Below are 11,214 nucleotides of genomic sequence, written 5' to 3' on the forward strand. Positions count from 1 at the left end.
TTTATGGTCAAACTCTCACATCCATACATGACTACTGGAAAAACCATTGCTTTGACTAGATGGACTTTTGCCAGTAAAGTAATGTCTCTGCTTTTTAATATGCTGTCTAGGTTGGTCATAACTTTTCTTCCAAGGAGCAAGCATCTTTTAATTTCATGGCTGCAGTCACCATCTGCAGTGATTTTGGAGCCCAAGAAGATAAAGTCTCTCACTGTTTCCATTATTTCCCCATCTATTTTTCATTAAGTGACGAGACCAGATCCCATGATCTTAGTTTTTTGAATGCTGAGTTTTAGCCAGCTTTTTCACTCTCCTCTTTCACTTTCATCAAGAGGTTTTTTAGTTTCTCTTCACTTTCTGCCATAAGGGTGGTGTCATCTGCATATCTGAGGTTATTGATATTTCTCTTGACAATCTTGATTTCAGCTTGTGCTTCATCCAGTCCAGCAATAAGTTAAATAAGCAGGGTGACAATGTACAGCCTTGATGTACTCCTTTTCCAATTTGGAACCAGTCCATTGTTACATGTCCAGTTCTAACTGTTGCTTCTTGACCTGCATACAGATTTCTCAGGAGGCAGGTCAGGTGGTCTGGCATTCCCATCTCTTGAAGAATTTTCCACAGTTTGTTGTGATCCGCACAATAACAGGCTTTAGCGTAGTCAATGAAGCAGAAGTAGATGTTTTTCTGGAATTCTCTTGCTTTTTCTGTGACCCAACAGATGTTGGCAATTTGATCTCTGGTTCCTCTGCCTTTTCTAAATTCAGCTTGAACATCTGGAATTTCTTGGCTCACATACAGCTGAAGCCTAGCTTGGAGAATTTTGAGCATTTCTTTACTAGCATATGAGATGAGTGCAATTGTAGGGTAATTTGAACATTCTTTGGCATTGCCTTTCTTTGGGATTGGAATGAAAACTGACCTTTTCCAGTCCTGTGGCCACTACTGAGTTTTCCAAATTTGCTGGCATAATGGTTGCAGCACTTTCACAGCATCATCTTTTAGAATTTTGAAATAGTTCAGCTGGAATTCTATCACCTCCACTAGCTTTGTTCGTAGTGATACTTCCTAAGGCCTACTTCACTTTGCACTCCAGGATGTCTGACTCTAGGTGAGTGATCACACCATTGTGATTATCTGGGTCATTAAGATTTTTTTTACTCTTTTTTTGCATTTATTTTTTACATTTTTTGTTTTTTATACATTGCTATATTTGATGCTAATGTTTTGCCTAGAATTTTTATATTTTTGCATGTTACTTAGATTAGCCTGGGAGACTCTGTTTTTATACTTTCCTTATTTATTTTCACATTGCAAATGTAGTTAATATAATGAGGTATTGCTCATACAATGAGTTGGTGAGATTTTCCTGTTTGTCACTCTTAAAAGAATTTGTCTATGTTTATAATGATCTGTTCTTTGAATGCTGGAAAAAGCTTTCCTGTAGAAAGCCTGTTGTTTTCATTTTGGGGGATATTGATTTAGTAATTCAATTTCTTCAATTTTTATATTATTATCTCTTTTTCTATTTCCTCATAGGTTGATTTTTGTAGTTTGTGTTTTCTTAGTAATTTATCAGTTTTACTGGTTTTCAATTTTTTGGCATAAAGTTCTCTATTTCTGTTATCATTTTGCTGAAGAATTGTATGCCAAAAAAGTGAAAGCCAATAGTATCCTTAAAAAGAAAAAAATGGGTTCATTAATCTATGAAACTGGTTTCAAATCTTTACTGATTTAGTTTCCCCATCATGTATCAATTATAAGAGAGAAATTAGTTTTTAAATTTCCTTGTAGTTTTAGGTATGTTTTAAAAATATTTTTAAGTCTATGTTAGTAGGTACAATTCAGTTTCTTAATATAATTAATTTTTTATTTTTATATTATATTGGAGCATAAGTGATTAATAGTACTATTTTAGTTTTAGGTCTACAGCAAAATGATTCAGTTATACATATACATATATCTGTTCTTTTTCAAATTCTTTTCCCATTTAGTTTATTCAGCATATTGAGCAATGCTCCCTGTGCTGCACCGTAGGTCCTTGTTAGTTATCTATTTTAAATGTAGCAGTGAGTATACATCAATTCCAAATTCCCAATCTATCCTTCTCTCTACCCTGCCTCCCTGGGAATCATAAGTTCATTCTTTAAGTCTGTTTCTGTTTTATAAATAAGTTCATTTATATCTCCTTCTGGTAAAGATTCCACATATAAGGGATGTCAAATGATATTTGTCTTTCTCTATCAGACGTACGTCACTTACTATGATAATCTCCAGGTCCATACATATTGCTGCAAATGGCATTGTTTCTTTCTTTTTAATGACTGAGTAATATTCCATTGTATGTATATACCACATCTTCTTTATCCATTCCTCTGTCAATGAACATTTAGGTTGCTTCCATGTCTTGGTTATTGTAAATAGTGCTGCAGTGAAAATTTGGGTGTGTGCTTCCTTTTAAACCGTGTTCTTCTCCAGACATATGCACAGGAGTGTGAATGCTGGATCACATGATAGTCTAGATTCTTAAGGAACCTCCATACTGGAGCAATTTACATTCCTACCAACAGTATAGGAGAGTTCCGTCTTCTCCAAACCCTCCATAGCATTTATTGTTTATAGATTTTTTGATGATGGTCATTCTGATTGGTGTGAGGTGATAGCTCATTGTAGTTTTGATTTGCATTAGTCTAATAATTAGCAAAAAGTTGAGCATCTTTTCATGTGTCTCTTGGCCATTTGTATGTCTTCTCTGGAGAAACGACTCTTTGGTTCTTCTGTTCATTTTTTGATGAAGTTGCTTTTTTTTTGATATTGAGTCACACAAACTACACATTTTGGAGACTAATCCCTTGTAGGTTGCATTGTTTGCAAATATTTTCTTCCATTCTGTGGGTTGTCTTTTTGTTTTTTCTATGGTTTCCTCTGTTGTGCTAAAGCTTTTGAGTTTAATTAGGTCATATTTGATTATTTTTATTCTTATTTCCATTACTTTAGGAGCTGCTGCTGCTGCAAAGTCGGGTCAGTCGTGTCTGACTCTGTGCGACCCCATGGATGGCAGCCCAACAGGCTCCTCTGTCCCTGGGATTCTCCAGGCAAGAATACTGGAGTGGGTTGCCATTTCCTTCTCCAACACATGAAAGTGAAAAATGAAAGTGAACTCACTCTACTAGAGGAGACAGCTCGGTAAAGATATTGCTGAGATTCTGTCAGTGTTTCACCTGTGTTTCCTCCACGAGTTTTATAGTATCTTGCCTTACATTTAGGTCTTTAATCCATTTTGAGTTTATTTTTGTGTATGGTTTTAAAGAATTTTCTAATTTCATTTTTTTACATATAGCTGTCCAGTTTTCCCAGCAGCATTTATTGAAGAGACTGTCTTTCCTCCACTGTATAGTATTACCGCCTTTGTTGTAATTTAATTAACCATAAGTGTGTAGGTTTATTTCTGGGGTTTCTATCCTGTTCCAATGATCTGATTTCTGCTTTTGGGCCAGTACTATAGTGTTTTGATTACTGTAGCTTTCTAGTATAGTCTGGAGTCAGAGAGCCTGACTCCTCCAGTTGACTATTCAGGGCCTTTTGTGTCTCAGTACAAAATTTTAGATTTTTTTCTAGTTCTGTGAAAAATGCCATTGTTAATTTGATATTGTGTTGAACATTTAAGTGTTATTCAATTACCTTTTAATCATCACCAGTGCTTTTTGCCTTAAGTCTACTTTGTCTAATATCAATAGCTTAAGAAATCATGTCAATGTATGGCAAAACCAATACAGTATTGTAAAGTAAAAATAAAATAAAGAGGAAAAAAAAAGCATGAAAAAGAAAAAGCTAAATGTAGTTTTACTATATAATCCAGTACTTGTGCTTATCTATATCTTGCACAACCGTTATGAGAATGTTAATACACAGAATAACCTGTGTGATAATTAGAAAAGGAGATTTTTTTAATGCAAGTGTTCATCTTGTATATCTTCTTCCATCCTTTAACTCTAAACACTCCTGGGTCCTAATGTTTGTACATGTGTCCTGTAAACAGTATTTAGCTGAAATTCTTATTTTATCTAGACTGACAAGCTTCTTCTCTGAACTGGAGAGTTTTAGTCTAATTACGGTTATATGATTTCTGATGTATTTGTTCCTGTTATATTCCCTACTTTTTTTTCCTGCCTTTTAGTTTTCTGTCTCTTTTCATGCTTCCTCTGTATCATTTTTATTTCCATTCCATATCTTCCTTCTACTAGGTTAGCGAATTTAACTTCTGAAGTGTACACATTTACTAGTCACCCTTTATGTTTCAATATGGTCACCTAACTTGTCAAAGCCTATAGTTACTCAGTTTCCTTTTCTGCCACACAAATTACACAGACCTTAGAATACTTTAATCACTACCCTCCCTATTTATATTCTGTTTTTGCAGTATATTTTAGTTCTAACACTCAAATGAAATTATTAGCACTGCTGTACATAGTGGTAATTCAGATCAGCATTTCTTAACCTCAGCACCTTTGACATTTTGGGCCAGATAAATCTTCGTTGTAAGGAGCTGTCCTGTACATTGTAGGATGTTTAGCAGCATCCCTAGTGGCTCAGTGGTAAAGAATCTGCCTGCTAATGCAGGAGTCTCAAGAGATGCACGTTCTATCCTTGTGTTGGGAAGATCACCTGGAGAAGGGAATGGCAACTCGTTCCAGTATTGTTGCCTGGAAATCCCATGAACAGAGGAACCTGGCAGGCTTACAGTCCACAGGGTTGCAAAGAGTCAGACATGATTGAGCACACACACATGTGCTTAGTGTCATGCTGGTCTCTATACACTGGATGCTGGTAGCATCATTACCTTCCCTAGTTGTCTCAGACAAAAACGTCTTCAAACATTGTCAAATATTCCCTGCTGGTGCTCGTTTCGGCAGCACATATACAAAAATTGGAACAATACAGAGAAAATTAGCATGGCCTCCGCACGTGGATGACATGCAAATTTGTGAAGCGTTCCATATTTTTTGGCTGATTCATGTTGATATTTGGCAGAAACCAACACAATTCTGTAAAACAATTTTCCATCTATTAAAAAAATAAATAAATTTAAAATAAAAAAATGAAAGCAAAAAATCATACACAAAAGCCAGTAGCAAAGTGATTGAATACTGTTCCTCTTATATAAAATTTCTGAAAGCACTACAAATTGTATGTCATTCATTGATGCACATATATATGTGGAAATATAAAATAAGAACTGATAGAACAGATATCAAATCCATAATAATGAAGAGTGGAGTGGGAATGGTGGACAATGAAAATTTTTTCTGTTTTTTGGCAATGGAAATTTAAAATGTACTTATAATTGTTCTTTTATTAAAATTAATGAAGCAAATAAAAAAAATATCCCCTAGCAGTGGGCAGGATTGCTCTTGGTTAAGAACCATTGATTTAGAAACAGCCACCTGTTTAACAATATCTTTTCTCAACATCTGTCATGTCTCACACCTTTCACCATTTTCTTTCTGCTTGTAATGATAATTTAGAATTTTCTTTAGTGAAATTCGAATGGCAAAAGGTAACAAATCTGGTTTTGTTTTTGGTAAATCTGAGAAAAGCCTTTTTTTGTTGTTGTTATAAAAAGATAATTTATTGGGTATAGAATTCTAGATGAGAGTAATTTTAGCACACTGGATAAATCATTTCACTGTTTGGTGATTTTGCAGCTATTGAGAAGAAAGAGCTATTGGTTTAATTGTTATTCACTTTTAAATAATATGTTTTTTTCACTCTGGCTTATTTGAAGAAATTTTTTGGTCTTTTCTACGATTGTTGCTATTATGTGTATAGGAGCATATTTCTTTTTATTTTTCTTGTTTGTGATTTGTTGGGCCTTTTGAGCCCTAGAATTGGTAACATTCAACAGTTTTTGGAAATTCTCAGCTATTGTTTCTTTAAAAGTTGTTTCTTCCCCATTCTATGTTATCTTTCTGGAAGTTAAATGCATATTAGATTTTTTTCATGTTATCCTCCATTTTCTTCTGAATTTTCTTTCACATTTTCCTTCTCTAGGCTCTCATTTTCATATTTCTTTATATTTAAAGAATATAAATGTCTCCTATGTCTCCTGCATTGCAGGTGGATTTTTTACCACGAGCCACTGGGAAACTCATTTTTCATACCACATAAGTAGTAAAATTGGTCTGGAAACCCAGGTGAGGGAGTCCTTATGGTTATGATTTCTTATGGGTGATTTTTCTGTCTTCATCTAGTATCTAGTTTCCTTGATATCTCTTCTACACTATGGGTTTCTTTCTAATAGACTGTAATCCTTTGGAGTCTCGCACTTTCCATACCAATGCCCCCTAGGCTTTATGTGTTTTCTTCCTTTCTTAAGAACTATGAAGGGCCTGAGATGTTTATCCTGCTTTTAGCCAACTTTCAAGCAATCAAGTTTCAATCTTGTACCAAGATTCTGGTACAAGACTTGAGACTCTCAGATTAAAGACAGAAAAAATGTAATAGCAATAGGAGTAACCAGAATATCAGCATTTTGCATAGGTTCCCTAAGCCTCCATTTTCACAGGATGGCTTGAAGAGGTATCAGATGACATATAAACTGCAGTGGATTGTATTATTAGACAGGAACCCGGAGGTTAGGGAGTCCAGTTCTTTTATAACAGGCATTTAATCACGCTTGTTCTTTTGCTCTGCAGGGAGACCCTATCTCTATCTTTCAAGGATGCTCGGTAAACAAACATTCTTGAAAAGATAGTTTAGAAAAAAGAACAGCTAGTGCCTTCCCCACAACACATGTAGAAACAAGAGAGACCTGTGGGGAATTATCTCCCCCAAAGTCTTCAGAATGGAAGGTCAGATTTTAGCAGCTATCCTTAGAATAAAAGCTATTAGTGCTAGCTAACCTCAGAAAATTCCTATTTTATTTTAACCTTTGCAGCTTCTTTACTTTTTTCCCTGGTAAAATGTATACTATATTTTATTCACCATTTTTTAAAACAAAAAAAAATTCTCAGATTTCTAGTATGTGATATTGTTGGAAATTAAAGTTTCAAAGTTAATTTATAGAACTTAACATAAGCCAACTACTTATAATAAGCTTGTTTCTTACTGTAATTGTTTAGTTGGTCTCCAATATCTGAACTATAAGCAGTTTCTTCATATTTCATTTTCTACTTTGGTATCACAGCATATAGCTTTCCATTTAAAAAATAATTTAATATGCAAAGAAAGATTCATTTTTTATGTTTTATATAAAAATAATTCTCCGCATAAGCATTTGTAATCTCTTTCTTGAAGAGGAATAGCTGTGCAGATCCTGGTTAAGAGAGAATGGTTCTTATTCTTTCACCTTTTTATGTCTTCATTTTTCCCTTATGTTTTTACAAATAACAATATAAGATGCCTTTACTGCAGTAGTTCTCAGAGTCTTTAATTTGCAAATAGGCCTTGCCTTTATCCAAAAAAGGGGGCATTCTACAAGTATTTCCCAAATTAAATTGACCATGGAACCTCTTTTCCCAGGAATACCTATTGGTACCTTGGGAATTAGTCTGTTTTATGGATCCCAGTTTCAGAATATGTACATTAGACCATACTGCTTATAAAGATGAGACAAATTCAAGGTCTAGTCTTTCTTTAGTGTGTCATTGAGTTACCAGAAGTGCTTTGAACCCAGCAGGATATAAAGGGAGGGATTGTGCATGTGGTTTTTACCTTAGTGTCTGTCTTGAAGTTCATGGATATTCCTACAGCTTTAAGTTGTTGGGTACATCCTCCTCCCACCACACCCTGTGGGGACAGTTGGAATGTTTGCAAAAGAGAAATCAACAAAGTATAATTTCCACATGGTGAGAGTAAAGCTATAACATGGCCTCGTCTTTTGTTTCCAAAGTGCAGTGCAAATAGCACACAGTGTAGAGAATGTTAGTTACAGGAATCACAGCCTCCAGAGGCATTCATTGATCAAGAGTCAGTTACAGAGAATTTATTATCACCCTACTAATGATAGAGCATTTTTTTGATGGGTCATCCTCGGAAATAACACTGTTGTATGGAATACATCTTTTGTGTACTGAAAGTTGTTGTAATGAGACTGCTTTAATTAATATTTTTTAATATATAAAAATGAGGCTGATTCCTACTTCTTTTTCAATAGGAATGCTTTATTTGGCAGACTTTACATATAAAAAAAAGAATATATAAATAAAGCAGCTGATTTGACCTGGCAAACGTCGATTCCAATTCAGCGTACTTTCCCTATTTATAAAGTGCAGTAAAAATGTTGGCCTTTAGAAACTGATATTCCCTGGGTGAGCAAGTGTGGTAAGGCTTTTTTTTTTTTTTTTTCTGTTGTTGTTATTATTATCACTCTTTTAAAAAATGTAAGAGAAAAATCTCCAAATAAAAGCTAATATAATGTTTTGATGCTTATAAAAAAGGGAAAAAATGATTTTTAAATGACTTGTTAAAGACTGTGACCCCAAATGGTGACTGCAGGCCTGGTGCAGGCTAGTATATGTGCTACTATAATCTTGCTTGAGGCTCATAAATCTTGCATTATTTGGAGTAAGTGTAGACACTCCAAAATGAATTTCGAGGCAAATGTGCATGTGTTTCTGGGCACAGGCCGGATGGAGGGAATGCTGTGATCATGTCTCAAAAAATTCTAATCATCTGGCCTTATAATGAATGGATTAGTTCCTCCATTCTGCCAATAGAACATGAGCATAAGAAAACTTTGAAGTGCGGGAGGCAATGGCAAAGAAAACAGTAAACTGTTCATGTGAGACTGGCCTGATGCTTGGTGATTAAGAGATGAAGACCCCACGGGTCAGCTCCCCATAGGTACAAACAGATGTTTGCACTGTTTCACAGCTGCTAAATATGATATAAATCCAAAGAATTTTTCTTGTTTTTATAAAGGAAAAAAATACCCAGACAGCAAATTTTTGGTCATTCAGATACTCTTACCAAATGACATCTGGTTTCTGTACTGCTTATTTAAGCAATCCTTAAAAAAAATGTTTGCCAAGGGGAGTAACTCTAAACTTTCAGTCCTTCACCATACATAACAGTACAGTTTAAATTACAGTGTGGCATGCAGAGTTTATTCTGAGCAATGCTGTTCTTTATTTCTTAACTAGCAAGTTTTATTTTCAAGAAAATGGGTTAGATATTATGTAATTAGTTAAGGGAAATCTATGATGAAGTTACATTTAAAATATCTAGGATTCTTCTCCTAATGATGGCAAAGAAAATGAATTAATTGCTTCCATATGTTAAGCATGGTGGTGAGCAAGGTTAAACTATACAATTCCCTAAAATAAAATGCCAGCAATGTAGCAAGAGAATATTTTGACTTGCATCAAGGTGAGAGAACATGAAAGGCAGAAAGGAAGCAGTGACAGGTTGAAGGTCAAGATGGAAATGAATCTTAATAAATGACTTGCCTAAATCTTCAGAGAAGAACCAGATTTTTTGCCATCCTTATATCTGTTACACCTTTGAGTTTACATACAGAAGTTGGTTTATTATTATGCCCAACATGTTTGTATTGATTGTCACCCTCCAAGATGTCTATTTTGAAGGATCTAATACCCAAGTTTACAGGTTTGCTTTCTGAATATTTTCTACCTCAACCTTTGTGTCTGACATTGATCTACAGTTTCATTAGAGCTTTCATTCAATGAATCTCCCAGAGCTTAGCACTGAAACAGAAAATGTGATAATTCCAGAACAAATTTGGCAATTAGCAGCGTTCCTCCTTTCAGGTTTTACATCATTATTTGGCCTGATACTGTAATTCCAGTCTGATATTAATAAAGAGTAAGCAGTCTGACAAGTCCAACTTTGTTGGAGAGTTCTTACCCAAAGATTTGCTAGGTCTGTAGAGTATTCAAAACCAATCCAGTGGGAGTTGCTCAGAGTGAAGATAATGTACTGCATGGCCTTTTCTTTTTAAAAGATCAGTTTGTTTTTTGAGTACTAGGTTCTTGCCATTATGTGATATAGGGTCTATCAGAACTGAATTTATAGAAGGGTGATATTTTTTTCTATTGTGTTTTACTTTGCAAAGTTTGGTTATGAGTTAATCTTAGGTTTCAACATCAAGTCTAATTCACTGGTTCATTTGCTTTTTCTTTTTTAGGAATGTTGCTTTGCCCCAGATCCCATGATGAGGTTTATCCTATCTTTAGCATACCTCATTTTCGTGTTTACTAAATTTGGGAAACATCTCATGTCGAACTTTCTCAAATACACCATCTGTGAGTGAAAGTCCCAGGTGGGGGCTTATAAAGAGGCTTCATGAAATCATGGCTGAGGAGTCCCATATTCAAGATGACACTGAACTGTGTACAGCTAAACCCCCCACCTCCACGCCCCCAGTGCCAAGTTCTCCTTATCACTAACAGCTTCCTATTGATGTCAGTGAGACTAAATATGCAAAGGAAACATGAAGCTCTTCATTCCCTGAGAACCAGGATATTTAGATTGTGCAAATCCCTGAACCCTAAAATGGATTTAATCAGCCCAATTCACATCATAAATATCATGTTGCAAGGACACACATGTGCTGGAACAGATAGGAGATTTCATTTTAACTTCTAAATTTGCAAAATTATGCCTGTGGGCCATCAATTTTTCTTGGACACTCAGGGACTTCATGGCAAGAGGAATTCTTGAGGGACTCCATGCCAAGAGGAATTCTTGCAGTGAGTAAGACCATGCCTTTTATTGAGAAGAGAGCTGTTTCCTCTGCAATCAAAGATACCGTATTTCATCTTCTAGAACCCTCTTAGCAGTTCTTCCTGCCTGTTTTCCCCAGACTATTCTGAAGAACGGCTAGGCGATCTTTTGCAAGGTCTATTTCTATTCTTTATCTTTTCTCTCTCCTGTCTCTCTCCTCTCTCCTCCCCTCCCCACTCCCTCCCTTCTTCCTGACTTCCCTCCTTTTCTTCCTTCCTCCCTTTGTTCCTTCCTCCCTTCTTCTCTCTCCTGCTCTCTTCCCAATAACCTTTAATATATAGTGATTCCCTATTGAATCCCATCTAAATATGGAAGAATAACTGAGGCTAGTTTTTTAATTAAAGTTTTTATTTTGAAATAATTTTAGTCACAAGTAGTTATAAATAATAATGCAGAGAAAGCCCCTGTACACTTCTCAGATAGAGACATCTTGCAAAACAATTGTAGTACACTATCGTAACCAGGATT

The 11,214-nt window shown here is 35.3% G+C and overlaps 1 non-coding gene across 1 annotated transcript; it reads left to right on the forward strand.

Moving 5' to 3' along the window:
• The first annotated feature begins 4,897 nt into the window (after nucleotides 1-4,897).
• On the forward strand, nucleotides 4,898-5,004 carry LOC138074659 (U6 spliceosomal RNA). Its single transcript, XR_011144488.1, has one exon. It is a non-coding gene; the product is annotated as a U6 spliceosomal RNA (small nuclear RNA).
• Nucleotides 5,005-11,214: the final 6,210 nt, after the last annotated feature.

The sequence above is a fragment of the Capricornis sumatraensis genome, chromosome 2 (genome assembly GCF_032405125.1).
Source record: "Capricornis sumatraensis isolate serow.1 chromosome 2, serow.2, whole genome shotgun sequence".
Taxonomy (NCBI): Eukaryota; Metazoa; Chordata; class Mammalia; order Artiodactyla; family Bovidae; genus Capricornis; species Capricornis sumatraensis.